Here is a 13,618-nt window from a genome sequence, read left to right as displayed (position 1 = left end):
AACTTCTGGACCCTGAGGCGACAGAACCAATGACTGACCCAAAGAGAGTGAGGCAGGCAGGATTTTGGTTTCTCAGAGCTGCAGTTGCCCAAGCCTTAGGGCTCTCATTCTTAGCAGCAGAGCTGAGTGTTGGCCCTAGCCAGGAGACACCACACAAGGTAGGCTCAGCTACCAGACTGTTCCACCTCCCATCAGGAGCCTGGTACGGAGTCACACCAATGCTCTTGCTCTGGAAAGGGGAAGGAGATCTCATGTGGCATTTATCAAATGTTTTCTAGTCAAGACGCACTGGTTCTGATTCTTGATTCTGCCCATTGGCAAAAGGAGGGAAGCCGAGTGGTTTCCAGGGCCTGAGGATGTCAAAGATGCCGCCTGAGGATGTCAAAGATGCCTTTTCTTACCAGCTCAGGTGAGCCTGGATTTAGTCCAGGTCAATGGAGATAATGACAGCTCCAGGGCTCAACACAGCCCCTACTAGGCAAGCATCCATACAGTGCCAAAAAGATAGGAGAGAGATAGAGATAGAGACAGAGATAGAAAAAAAGAGATGGAAGGAGGAAGGGAGGGCAGGAGAGAGAGAGAGAGAGAGAGAGAGAGAGAGAGAGAGGAAGAGATAAATAGATTTATATGAACTTGAATATGACATTGCCAAGTTTACTCCCATCCGCTATAACCCTAAGACAGATGCACCTGGATTGGCAGGATCTATGTGCGTGGATGGAAAATGGGTCAGGAGCACCACAGGAAGACTGCCTGGTGCCTGGAAAGCACAGTCACTCAGGATGTGTGAGCTGCGCTGAGACTGACTCCTAAAACTGCAATTACCCGCCATGAAATCTACAGCAACGTTCACTCCTGTCGGCCTCAGTCTCCTTACCTGTGACTGGGATGCTGCCCAGGTGGCTGTGAGGGTCGAATGAGAGCGTGTCGTTTTAGAAGGTATTTACACACCCGCCCTGTTCCAGAAAGGATTTGCGGCACCTATGGGGTAATGCAGACCCAGCACTTAGCCCATTACCTAGCAGGTAAGAGGTCCTCAGTCCACGTTAGCCTTCCTTCAAAACCTCAGCAATTCAGTCTAATGCAATGTGGAGAGAATGCAGCAGTCAAAATGAATTAGGCAAATGTAGATATTTTTAGAGAAAAGTAGTCTTAATCAGTGGATCACCTATTCTTCCAATAAAAATAGAATAACTTTAGAAATGGGGTAGCAATCTGAAAAAATGTTATGATGTAAGTAAAAAGGCAGTGACAAAACTTTAAAGGGGGGGAAAGTGCATTTGCATAAGGCTTTACAAAATATGTTGATCTAACAAGATGGAGAAATTTTTACTTCTCTCCCGGTCCTCACCAGAATTCTTCTGTTAAGGAAATGCGTTTGTTTGGGTAAATTACTTGGAAAGAAGTGGGCTAAATGTGGGAACTAATCTGGGTGAGAGGAGGGGGAGACCCTTCCTGTGACTCCAGGAAAGGGTGGCCTTGGAGGAGGAGTTCAGGAGGGAAGGGAGAGGAGATGCAGCAGGCACATAGGCAGGAAACCCCCTGTTGTAGGATGCGGGAGGCCTTCCCATGAGCCCCCGCACTTCGGTCAAGCTACTAACTCGTGCACAAGTGACAGTGCAGGGCTTGCTTGGGCACTGAGGGAAGTGGCTGGATCTGTGCCCAGATGGATGCAAAGGAAAATAAAAATCAAGCATAGGAACACAGATGAGGAGCGGAGCAAAGCCAGGGAGCAGTGGGACACAGAAACTCTCCAAAGCTGGGAGAAGAGTCCAAACACTCCTACACTGAATTGAAGAATCAGGGGGCCTGTGCTGGCATCTGGGTTACATTTGACTACATGAACAAAGATATAAAAAAATAAATAAAATGGGTGATATATCATGATGGAGAATTGTGTTTGATTTTTTAAATATTTTCTTAAATTATAAAGTCACATATGGGCACTGTGGAAATTTTGAAAAATACAGAAAAGCGTAAGGAAGAAAAACCACTGTTAATATTTTGGTGTATGTCAGCCAAGTCTCCTCCCACTCATGTGCTTGCTGGCACCCAGACTTACATATACATGCACACACACACACTCACGTGTATTAGGCCACATACATTGGGTTTTCTGTCCTCCACTTTTTCTACTCAACCACATAATATCAGCATTTCATGTGGCATTAAATTTCTTTCTCTATTTCACTTTTAATGGCTACACAGTATTCCACATCATGGCACATAATTTAACCAAATCTCCTGATTTTAGAATTCACTCTTCTAAATAACGCCCCAATAAATGTCCTGACACATAAACCTTTGCATGCATATATATATATATATATACACACACACACACACACACACACACGTATATATATATATATATAAATACTTGGTTATTTCTACAGGATCCCTTTCTAGAAATATAATTCCTGGGTCAAAGAAATGGATACATTTAAGGCTTTTGTCACATTTGCCCAAATTGCCTTCCACAGAGAAGGTACCTATTTGATAACCACCAGCCATGCATGAAAATGCCCATTTTCCTCCACAGGGTCACTTAGCATTGGGGATAGCAATCTTCTTTCATTTCTGCCAGTTTAATGAGTGAAAATGCCATCTCAGCATTGTTTTAATTTTTGTTTCTTTGATCATCCGTGAGATTGATTATTTGCTCTTTGTATTTCATTTGTTATTAAATTACATACTTACATCCTTTGCCCATTTTTTTTCACTTAGTTCCATGAAAATATTTTTATTGTCTTAAGAAAGAATATATCTTGTGTGTATATTTAAAAATCAGACACATCTTGAATTATCAAAGAAAATTTTACAGAACACTGAAACATACCAAAAATAGGCTAGGGGGAAGTTGAAAGGAAAGCAACATTTGATTGATGGTTAAATTACACAATGCTGTCGCTTCCTTCTTTGCCCATTTTCTTATTGGAGCTTTTTTTTTCCTTGTGTATGAATCTTTTAATCATTGTCTGCCATATATACTGTCAATATTTCCTTAGTTTATATTATCTTTTGAACTTGTTTATGGAGTTTTTGAAGCATAATAGCTTTATTTTATTTAGTTAAATCTACCAATATTTACCTTTACTTTATGTTTTTAATACTTAGAAAGGTTTTCCCCATTCTGCAATTAAGTAAATATTTTTTATCATTTTTTAACCCAAATATGCTTTTTTAAAATTTTCTTGTCTTCACTCTAACTGGAATTGAGTAATCTATATGAGGTAATGATATAAATCCATGTATTTTATGAATAGTCAACCATCCCAACATCATTTATTAACTGATCCTTTCTTTTCCACTAATGTGACATGTCACCTCTATTGTGGGTGGTATTTCATGAGCCCTTACATAGCTGGGAAAGTCTTTCTGTTGATTATATTTGACTGGGTATAAAATCTTGAAACACTAATTTTTCTCTCAAAATTCTGTCAAAATTGCTGCTTCATATTCTAAAACTTAGTTTGTTCTCCATGTTTTTCTATCCTCTGCAAAATTTTACACAAAATAGGAGTTCTTTGTTTTATGAAGGTTTAGAAGAATTTACCTACCCACTTGAGAGTTCACCATTTTAGAAGTAGTTCTTTGAGATTTTCCCCCAAGTTCTGTCATACTTATTGTTATCGTGTGTCATATCCATTAAGGTCATTTTTCTTTCATTTTATTTTTATCTTTTCTAGAAAATCATTCAGTTTATTCAGATTTTCAAATTCATTAACAAAAAGTTTTACATAGTATTTTACTTAAATTTCTGGTTTATCAGAGTTTACATGCCTTTTCTCCTGTTCAATGTCGACTATTTGTGTTTTATCCCTTTCAGTTATTGAGATTGTCAAAGATTGTTTTGTACTCGTCTTTTTCCAAAAAAATTAAATCCTAAATTTCTTTACCAATTCTCCTTTTCTTCTTTCATGTTTTCATTTCTTCTCTTAAATGTATTCTGTTCTTCTTTCCACTTTCCTTGAGCTAACTCCGTGATCCTCTACCTCACTTCTGAAGTTGAATATCAAGTCCATATTTTTTTCTCTTTCCTACCTAAGGAAATTATTAAAGGCTGTGAATATTCCTTGGAATAAATCTTTGGCAATATTCCATCCGTGTTTATATGCTATGTTCTCATTGTTCGTGCATTCGCCACAGTCTGTAATTATAGTTTGTTTTAATCTAACAATCTTTGACTAAAGAGTAATTGATATTCTTCCTTATCTCATCCAACATCCTTCTCAGAGCTCAAATTTCCTCCTTTGAGTTTCTGATTCTTTTTCCAGCAGAGCATGTCTTCTTAATGTCTGCCAAGGATACAAAATGGTTTCCTGAGTTCTTTCGTGTTTTCTTCTTTATTTCTGGAGGCTAAAGAGAGGTACCTTCATCATAGGTCTCTTCTCTTGAACTGCAACCTAAGATTTGTATTGGCTTTTTTTTTCCTATTGTTCATCTTCAAGAAAATCTAAACCTGTAAATATCTAAATCCTATAAAAATACAGGGTATAAGAATTGTTCTGGACCCACTCTCTGTTCTTAGAGATGATGGCTAAACCCCCTCTTCAGTCTTCAGGAGGACAGCCTGAAGGATGCAGCCCACAGCTAAGTTCTCGATTTGCAGCAGTTCTCTAATTGGGTAAGACATAATTCCCAGCATGCAGTGACATGTGGCTCATCCCTTGTTCCTTTTTCTGTCTTCAGCATCTCATTTGCAGGCCTTGAACTCCAAGGCTTGGAATATGGCATAATTAGCGAGTGCGCGCGCACACACACACACACACATTTTCTGTTGAAAATTCCGAATTACTGTTTCTGCTTGAGTGCAGACAAAAGGAAAGGGAGGGAGGGGAGAGGGCAGAGGAGATGGAGTGGGGGGAAGAGTAACACCCTGGCTGCCTCCCAGTGGAAGGATGGCTGCCCTACTTTCTGATTTTAATGGTCCCGGGGTCTAGAGACAAGGAGGAAGTGCAAAGTCCCTTCTTACTTTTCTTCAAGTGGTCTCAGTTTTCATTAAAAAAAAAAAAAAAAGTAAGGCAGGTTTCTCTTAGCTCAAATCCACCTGCTTTAGAGTTAGTGGAAATCTCTCTTTGATTCTATATTAGGCTGGTTACCACTCTTAGTTTTAGGTGATTCTGTGAGCTTTTACCTTGAGTTTCCATAGGTATTCAGTGGAGAATGTAAAGACGCTGTCACAGAGCCTGAGAACCAGATGCCACCTTAATGAGCATTTTTCATTCATGGCTCTAATTTTGCTCATGCAATAAATTCCACCTCAGTCCAGTCCCACCATTTCTTGCTGGGAGCATTGGGGATATTGCCTGCCTCCTCTCTGCTTCCAGTCCCATCCCTTGAATTTCATCCTCCACCCCAGTTACCAAGGGTGATCTTCCTAAAGCCAAATCTATTTAGTCCCTTCCTCCTTTCCAAATCTCCAGCTCAGCCATCCAAAGCCTCATGGAAGTACCTACATGACACAGCAAATGGCATCCAGTTCCTCTGGGGTCATGGGAAGGAATGGGTGAGTGCTTCTTTCTTGGGCCACCTGGCCACAGCCTGCCTGGGAAAATGCAGGACAAAGGAAGTTGGTTCTTCAGCTTCTTGTTTTATCCCCCTGAGAAATGTATTTTCAGGATCAGCTAAATAATTTGTGGGCCCCAGTGCAAAATGAAAATGCAGGGTCTCTCTCTGTTGAAAATGTGTTAAGAATATCAAGATGGCAACAGCACAGCATTAACCCAGGAGTGGGGCCCTTCTGAGTGTGGGGCTTTGTGTGGGTGGCACAGGCCACTCACCCATGATACCAGCCCTGGGTGCTGTGTTTCACACGACTGGAGCTGGAAACACTGGTAGAGATCATTTAGTCCAATGCTAATCCTTTCACAGTTCACTCGGAGAGCTGGGTCTGAAGCTTAGAGAGGGACTAGGTATTGGCCCAAATCCTAGAGCAAGTCAGAGATTGGGTCTCTTGCCTCCAGACTGGAGGATCCGTTTTCTTCTATGCTGCCCCATGAAGCTGTCTATCACTCGTTAAACCACACAGGCATGGAGGGAAGGCCTCTGAGCTCTGGTATTGATCTCCCAGCACAAAGGCAGAATAGTTTAAGGAGGAAGTGTCTCATATCTGGAGCAAGATTTGGAGCAGTTATCCAACAAAAACAAACCCTGCATGTAACTGGGGCAGGTCGATTTTTCTCTCTGGACTTTAGTTTCCTCCTTTGCAACAGGAAGGCATTGAACCAGCTGGTCTGGAAGGCCCTTCCCAGGCCTAAATGATATGGAAACATCAGGGTGGAAAACAGTCCCATGGGAACCCAAAGGGACCTCCCACCCCCATCAAGACGTAGCTCTGGGCTGAGCTGTCCTAGGGTGAAATTAAAGTCCGCTTTCAACTGAATTTGCCAGTTTTTCAGCTGAAAAATAATAATAATAATAAGTATCACAACTACAAGCTGTTCCAAGCCAACCTGCCCTTAAACAGATAATCGGATTTGCATAAATTGAGTGCTGCTGAGGTTTAAATAATTCATCAACATGGCAGGCTCTTTTTTTTTTTTTTTTGCGGTACGCAGGCCTCTCACTGTTATGGCCTCTCCAGCCGTGGAGCACAGGCTCTGGACACGCAGGCTCAGCGACCATGGCTCACGGGCCCAGCCGCTCCGCGGCATGTGGGATCTTCCTAGACTGGGGCACGAACCCGTGTCCCCTGCATCGGCAGGCGGACTCTCAACCACTGCGCCACTAGGGAAGCCTGGTCTTGTTTTTTGTCTCACCTTGTTTGAGTCGAAGAATGACCTTGTCTGACTCTGGTGTTCCGTGAGGGTGTTTATGTCCAAAAGTTGGGCACACAGCCCAATGGGAGAGCCAGGCCAGCTCCAAAGAGCTCGGAGGCCTAACTGTCAGCAGGTATCAGAGGCTGCTTTCCTCCTTCTCACAGCCATACAAGAAGATCAGTTTGGTTCTTTTTGTTGTTGGTGGTGGGTGGTTTTTTTTTCCCCAAAATATCAGTGTCTTTATTTTTTTTAATTGAAGTATAGTTGATTTACAATGTCGTGCTGATTTCTGCTGTACAGCAAAATGACTCAGATATACACATATATGTATTTTTTTTAATATTCTGTTCCATTATGGTTTATCCCAGGAGATTGAATATAGTTCCCTGTGCCATACAGTAGGAACCTTGTTGTTTATCCATTCTAAACGCGATAGTTTGCATCTACCAATCCAAAACTCCCAGTCCATCCCTCTCCCTCGCCCCTCCCCCTTGGCAACCACAAGTCTGTTCTCTATGTCTATGAGTCTGTTTCTGTTTTGCAGATATGTTCATTTGTGTCATATTTCAGATTCCACACATAAGTGATAGCATATGGCATTTGTCTTTCTCTTTCTTACTTCACTTAGTATGATAATCCCTAGTTGCAACCATGTTGCTGCAAATGGCATTATTTCGTTCTTATTCATGGCTGAGTAGTATTCCATTGTGTATATGTACCACACCTACAAGAAAATCAGTTTTATAGCTGATCTCCCAGGGACCCTGGTTCAGAATGTTCGATGCTGACTTTGTTGTCTTCCCCTCAAACGTGTCCCTTCACCTTGATAAGTGGAACCCCCTCCTACATGGGAACCCAGGTGAGATATCTGAACATCATCCTAGCCCCTTAACTCCATCTTCCTACCACATTTAATCCCATCACAAATCCTGTTGATTCTGCCTCAAGATTAAACCCAAGCTCCTAGAAGTCTTTTGTTCTTTCTTGTTTCCCCAAGTCAGTGTCCAGGGAACAGGGGAGGTGATGGGAATGTTGGAAGCAATGACATGGCATCTCCTCCCTTTCCCACTAGTGCCTGGGAATGGTTGGTCTTAGGAGAGAAGCCAAAGAGGTGCGCTAGTGACAGGCTGTGTGGGACTTAGGGCCCAAGCAATGTGGCTTTGTGCCACTGTGTATGGCACAGAATCAGGGAAAGAATCTTTCTTCCCCAACTCTACCAAAAGCCACCATGTTCTTTGGCCATCCTCTTGGTGTAGGGTTGCCAGTAGATAAGGACAGCTGTGCCCAAGGGGGCTGAAATCTCAGGAAGAGCATGGAAAACAGAGACCTTTGTAGTGGGAACCAGAACAGACAAACAAGGGAAGAATTTCCATGAGCATCTACAAGCCAGGAGAGAGACTCACTCTGGAGACTTCAGACCAGCAAAATATGAATACAAATATTAATATGATTCTGTTAGTAGCCATAGGCTGGCAAAAGATGAGACATTTGGGTCTCACAAAGTCTGTGCCCATAGAACTTAGAAGGCCCTAGACTGGTGCTCCTCAAATTTTTTGTGGCCAGGGACCAATTGTTGTTGTTGGTTCCCCGTCCATCATGGGTCATTGTGTGGACTGGTGTATGTGACTAAGGCATGGATTGTTCTACCTGCAAATCACCACCCACCTCCAGACACACCCACACCGGTCTGTGCCCTATTCAGCAAGGGAAGACTCTGATCACATACTTGGATGTCCCAGCCATGCCAAATAGCTGCAAAATGTTTTAAACACTTAGTTCTTCCCATTTTCTTACCACTCCTCCTTGCTAGAGGTGGAGCCATTGGGTGGCGTAGGGCAGTGTAAATGCTTTCTTCCCAACAGTCATGGACCAGCGCCAGTCTGTGGACCACAGTTTGCATAACATCATCTTTGGCCATCAAAGATCAAAGCAGTCATTTCCAAGTTACCAAGTCTTATCCCCTCATCTCAAGAGCATGGTCTTGTGCTAAGTGAAAGTTGACTTAATTAATTTCTCAGATCCATACAGGCCAAGACAGACTTACGAGCTGGGGAAAGTCATCAAGAATGTGAATGTCATGTCGCATCTCCTATCAAAGATGGTGTGTGTACTAGTTGCCTATGGCTGCTGTCAGAAATAAACACACACTCGGTGGCTGAAAACAATACAAATTTATTTGCTTACAGTTCTGGAGGTCAGAAGTCCAAAATGCGCCTCAGGGGCTAAAATCAAGGTGCCTGCAGAGCTGGTTTCTTCTGGAGGCTCCAGGGGAGAATTTTCCCTGCCTCCTTCCAGCTTCTAGAGGTCACAGCACTCCTTGGTTTCTAGCCACATCACTCCAAGTTCTGTTCCAGCATTGCATCACTGTTGCCAGCCTTTGATGTTCTTGCCTTCCCCGTATAAGGAAACTTTTGGTTCTAGTTAGGACACACCAGATAATGTCCCCAACTCAAAATCTTTTACTCTATAAGGTAAGATTCACAGGTCCTGGAGATTAGGACACAGACAACTTTGGGCTGACCTTTATTCAGCTTACCACAGTAGGAAAAGTACATTTTCTTTGAATTCGTCTTTCCCCCGTCAGACCTGATTCAGTGAAAAGAGCACTGGTTTTAGCCCCTCATAGGCTTGTGTTCCAAGTCCAACTCAGACACGCCTTTGTTGTGTGAGTTGTGGCATGTCATTTCATCCTTTCTGAGTCTCAATTAGTCCATCTGTAAAATGGGGTCAGCATCGTACCTCCCAGGGTTGCTATGAGGAAGAATATGTATGTGTATTCAAAGGGCAGAGCACACAGTAGGGGCTCAGAACACGTTACTTTGCTCTTTTCTGGATGTAGTGCTACACCTTCCTTATCTGTCCACCAGGAACATTGGTGACCTGGCGTTTCTTTCTCACTAGTGCTCAGGGGATCCACATTAACATGATTTCACACACATCTCTCCTCTGCTTGTCTTTTATCTCCAGGAAATCTCTGCCTGCATCATCCCCCTGGCCATTGCCCATGGCAGCAAAGGCATTTTTCCAGCCTTAGACCAAACAGAGCAGAGACCATGGACGGTACACAGGAGGATGCCCACGGGAAGATACACAGCCATGCCTCCCCGCTGTGTGCCTTGAGGCCAGACATGAAAGGTCTTTTTAGAGAGATGCAGGGAGTTGTCATTAGAGCCTTTCTTCTCTTGATAATGGTCCTGCCAGAACCAGAAGAAAAAAAAATGTTGATGTGCTATTTATTATAATACGTGGGCTGAAGGGTATATATAATCATGAAAATCAACCTTTGACCAAAACTGCTCCTGTAGTTGTGCCAGTTTTAACACTGTGTACTATCTAAAATTTTCCTATAGGTGGTCTCAAAGAAAAATCATAGAATTTTAGGGAAACCCAAAGCCATTTAATCCATTCTCAAAAAAAGCCAATATAGAGTGATCCTACTTGCACATCTTTAATGGCAATAGTCTCACTACCTCCTTCCTCTACAGTTCTTTCTTTTAGGTCCTTGAGGGTGATAAATAAGCACACCCTTCTCCCCTCCAATTGTGAATCAATTATGAAAGAGATTAGTCAGCTGGGGATAATATCAGCTTCAATGTTTATATACGGGGATGGGAGTAGGCAAACTGGACATGAGGCCAGAATGGGCTTTCTATGACTCCCCCAAGCCTAGGGCCAGCCTCAATGAGAGGTGCGTCTGCAGAGTAGCCTCCCACCCACCCAGCAACTTGGGGGACCCTGGCTGCCTCACACCCCACTTGGGCCCAGAGGGTATGGGAACGCCGCCCTGTGCTTCTCTGTGAACGAGTGGCATGTGGCCCTTTGCTCCACCCAACATGCAGGACAAGATGCAGACTCTCTCATCCTCTCACCGTCTCTTCCTAAGGCTTGCAGCCAACAAGAGGCCAACGCCCAGTGAGAGATTTCTCCTTCAAACTTCTGCGAGTCCTCTGTTCTGTGAAGCAGCAGTAACCTGGGGGGGAGAACATGATTCCACCCCATGTGATTGTTTGAATCAATCGGTTTGATTGCTTTCCTTGTCGGAGCTGAAATCTGCTTCCATTCCAATCCACCCAGTCTTCCCGGTTCTGTGCTCTGTTGCTCTACAGGACAAGTCAAGGACAATACCTACCACCACCGTCTCCATGGTCCAGTTCAAACCGGGATTCTGCTACTGACTTGGCATGTCTCCTAGGGCAGATTTGTCTACCTTTCTAAGTCTCCATTTCCTCACGTATGAAGTGGGGGTGACGGTGGTCCCTCCCTCACAGGGGGGTATGACCATTCACTGAGATAAACCATGGGAATCATTTGGCCTGAAACGTGGGAATGGTTTCATAGTCATTGCTGGCATTATTGCCACACGGAGAAGTTTAAACATCACGTAATATAAGATACAAAAAAGAACTCAGCCCACTAGGTGGGACGACTCCTGATACCCTCTCTGGGGAATGCAAGAGGAAACGAGATCCAAACTTCACCCTTCCCTGGACACTTTGTTGAGAGAAGGGTGGAGAACAGAATGCTGGCATGAACCTACTCAATCCTGCGGAACACAGTCTTTCATCATCTGACATCCTCTCACGCTCTACCCTGGTTCAGCTCTGTGCTGGGCAGTGAGCCCACAGAAGGCACTCAGATGCTGCTCTGATCCTAACAAAGCTCGCAGACCTGGCAAAGTCTGCAGCCTGTAGCTGCAGAGTGCAGCCCTGAGGAGGAGGATCACTTCCACATGGTGGCCTTGGGAATGCTTCCTGGGGAAGTGGGAATTCAAATTGAGCTTTGAAAGATGGCTACAACTTGATGGGTAGTGTATCAACTATTTATGCCACAATAAATGCTGTGTAACAAGCAATCTCAAAACTCAGTGGCTTCAAACAATAGGCATGGACTTCTGATCATGAGTCCATGCCTAACCTGGTGGTTCTGTTGATCTTGGCTGACATTTTCATGTAGCTCAGTGTTGGCTGGCAGTCAGATGGTCCAGAATGACCATGGCTGGGACAACCAGGGTAACTCAGCTCTCTTCCACGTGCTTCTCATCCTCCAGCAGGATCATCCGGGAATGGTCTCCAGGGGATCATGGAGGAAGAGAAGAGAGAGCAAGCCACAATGTGCAAGCTTTTTCCAAGACTCAGATTGTGTCACACGCACTGACATCTCATGGGCCATCAGAAATCACATGGCTGAGGCTGGCATCAGAAAGGAGGACACTACAGAGTTACAGAGCACAAGGAAAGGAGAAGAACAGTGTTCCTTAATGCAATCAGTCTGCACAGGAGTAGAGAGAAGAGCCAGAGAGAAAGCTGAGTGAGCTGTGAGGATGGGGGGAAGAAGGAACTCTTTCTGTGCCATCTGGACCAGAGGACGCCTCTGTCACCACAACAGCCGCTGTTTCCTGAACATCAAGACTGTGCCAGGCACAGGGTCAGATGTTCAACACCATTATCTCATTTCAAGGCAGATATTCCCATATCACAGATGAGAAATCAAGGCTTGGGTACGGAAAAGCCAGGATTCAAACCCTGGTCTGTCAGACACAAAACCCTATGTACCTGCCACTACCGTCCCTGCCCATTAGGAATCCATGAGGGAATTAAAGGTTGGACCCAGATGGTCAAGACCCAGAAGTCTACCCTTGACCCCACCTTTCTGTGAGGCCTCACTCCGTTCCAGAGCTCGCCTTCCTCACCTCCAAGGCCTCCTTGCACTCGCTGCCTTCCCTTAGGCGTCCCTATTTGAGCTTAATTAGGTTTGTGCTAAATTCACGAATTTCCTTAAACTTAATGGGCTCTAAAGAGAAAATAGAGATCTTTCTTCCCAGGTGTTTATTTCCTTCCCATGTTGTCCCCACTGCACTCTGAGACTCATTTCCTCATCCCATCTGGTTAATGGGCGCAGGTGAGATTGAGCAGAGCGCAGTGCACCCTCCCCGGGTGCCCCCAGCCACCCCACCCACAGCACGCCCAGACGTCCCCTCCTCCCCCGGCAAGAAGATGGGAAAGAGAGAAACCTTACAGACCAGCCTTGTCCCCAGTCGAGCCAAATCCATCCCTCACATCTGGCCTTAAACATTTTTGCAAAGAGCAGGAAGGACGTGATATTTCTTGAGGTCCTACTAGGTGCGTGTGTATGTCCTACACTGCATGTGTACCCTCATCCCATTCACTGAGCAAATTGACAGAGTACAGATTCTGGAGCCAATTCATCCATGCAGGCTACTTGCTGGGGATACCTCTGCTCCTCCGTTTTCTCACCCAAAGCTGGGGATAAACACAGCACTCAGCTCAAAGGTCATTGTGAGGATTCAATGAGTTAATACTTGTAAAGTGCTGAGAACAGTTCCTGGCTCATGATAAGGACTCAATAAATGTTTACCACTATAATTATAATGATTATTTCTATTATCCTCACCATTCTGTGAAACAGCCACTTGCCTCCTTTAGAGCTAAGAAAATAGATTTGTGGGGATAAAGCGATTTGCCCCAGATATCACCCAACTCTGTAAATCATAAGTAACAAGAAGGTGGAAACCTTCTGTGCCAGCCAGTCCCTTCCCTGCCCAACACACCGCTACCCACCCACCCACCACAGACTAGGGGAGCATAAAGGAATCAGACTTTTAAAGCAGCAAATCCAATTCTCTCCAAGGCAAAGGCAAAAAGAGCTCCCAGGAAGTGGAGGGTGGAGGAGGTTACAGCCTCTGTGTGCTCTCTTTCTACTTGTCTCCAGTGAAGCCACTCAGTGCCTGATCCCACCTGTCCTCCGCCTGAGACGAGTAAAATACAACCCTTACCCAGGACCCCCTTCCTATACAGAGGTGGTAGGTGATTCTGCCTGGGGCTCAGGGAAGGCTGGGA

The sequence above is a fragment of the Mesoplodon densirostris genome, chromosome 6, assembly GCF_025265405.1.
Source record: "Mesoplodon densirostris isolate mMesDen1 chromosome 6, mMesDen1 primary haplotype, whole genome shotgun sequence".
Classification (NCBI taxonomy): Eukaryota; Metazoa; Chordata; class Mammalia; order Artiodactyla; family Ziphiidae; genus Mesoplodon; species Mesoplodon densirostris.
The sequence above is the reverse complement of the archived record's forward strand: the minus strand, read 5'-3'. Positions refer to the sequence as shown.